The following is a 1,769-nucleotide window of genomic DNA, read 5'->3' as shown; positions in this document are numbered from 1 at the left end:
ATGAAGGATGCAATACTACTATATAGGTACTCAAGATTAACATGATATGAGATTGGCAGAAACTGTGTGTTATGTCCCCTTTAATTTAATCATTTAGTAGTCTAACAAATAATTTACTGACAATGAGAGATCTTTCAAATGTATTACACACTACCCTGTGGGTACGATAATTGCTTTGATAGCTCAAAAATTCACAAAACTTTGTGTTTTGGTTATTTTACACAACATTCTGCTTCCCCGAAAAGGAAACGATTCCCCTGTGACAACTTTAGGACCTGCAGCATCACTTTTGTCTTAATTACTCTTTTTATACACAGTACACTGTGGTTAATGGCTGAACTGTGGATGGCTGCTGGTCTTTATGTCCACCTGCCTGGAAGATGAATACAAGGCCTTTAATTCCACCCATGGCTCTTCTTCTGACTGAGTCAGCCTGCTTTCAGAGAGGAGAGACCACGAGGGCTGCTGAGGCAGCACATTCACTTTTTTATTTGTGTGCGGTTTTTCACGCTTTGACACACACTGTCAGATCACATCCTCTCTAATGAGCTCTGGACCGATAGCTCCTTTAATTCAGGAGACACTCACCCTCTTCATAACTAAAGCATGGTGTCACAGCCCGCTGGGAAAATTCAATGAGATGGACATCAAGATCTAAACAGAAGCAAGTCAATCAGGATAACACAGCTTTGGACTTTACTAAAGTTTGGAGGTTTTACAAAGCAAAAAGCATGTCTGTTTGAAATAAAGTACTGTATTCAGATAAAAAAGGCGATCAATTGCTTTTTCTTTCCTCAGTTAGACGTTTCAGCACGTTAGACGTTAGACCCACCTTGCCTCAGGTTCACCTCTGAAGGACGGACCTTGTTGTCCATTAAGGTGCTCTGCAAGTTGAAGTCTCAAATATTTAGGAGAAAATGTGGCGATGTGTCCAATTTCCTGCAGCCTACGGTCCAGTCAGGCAGGTGACAGAATGATGTTCTTGCTGATGAGAAAACTGTTTAATGAGATTTTCCCCAGCATGCTGTAATAGTGATGATCAGTTTTGGACAATAGACGGTGATGAGAAGTAAATAATTGATTGTCCTGCAGGCACAGAAGCAGAAAGGATGGTTTTATGTGAAGGCCAATATAAGGACACTGGATGGGAGACACAAGTTAGATCAGCCATATTCATCTGAAAAGATTAGGAGAGTCTTCATTGATTTACAAGTTTATAATGTTTGCTAGTAAAGTCCATTTTTGGGGGGCAGGTAGTAATGGGTGCATTCAGAGTCCTTGAATTAATCAAATACAAAAATCTAAGGACATGTAACAAGATGTCCTAACTAGGGCAATGCAACGACAATCCAGAGGCAAGAAATTATTTGCGACTTTGTCTGTTGTTCTAAAATATTCAGTTGCGCTGGGCGGAGTTTCCTGTTTTTCATGTTAAAGCATTAAAACTCTGTAAGAATTTGATCACAAAAACCCTTTTCAGACAGGTTATTAAATTGAAACTGTAATCTATAACAATTTATAGATTGTGTCATGTGTTATGTGAATTGATTTGCCAGGGGTATCGTTGATACACTCCAAGTAAACGAGCCAACAGCCACTGATTTTTCTTCCTTTCTGTATTTCTACATCTGTATTGTTTCATAACTTTGACAAAATGTTTCTATGGTGACATAATAAACAACTCTTTGTCATGTCTTCTCCACATTTGTGAATAAATCTTTGTCACAGAATCAGCTGTTCTCTTTATTCAGCAACTACTTATGCACCTA

This window comes from Sinocyclocheilus grahami, unplaced genomic scaffold (assembly GCF_001515645.1).
Source record: "Sinocyclocheilus grahami isolate Dianchi unplaced genomic scaffold, SAMN03320097.WGS_v1.1 scaffold1209.1, whole genome shotgun sequence".
NCBI classification, from domain to species: domain Eukaryota; kingdom Metazoa; phylum Chordata; class Actinopteri; order Cypriniformes; family Cyprinidae; genus Sinocyclocheilus; species Sinocyclocheilus grahami.
This window is presented reverse-complemented; position numbering follows the sequence as displayed.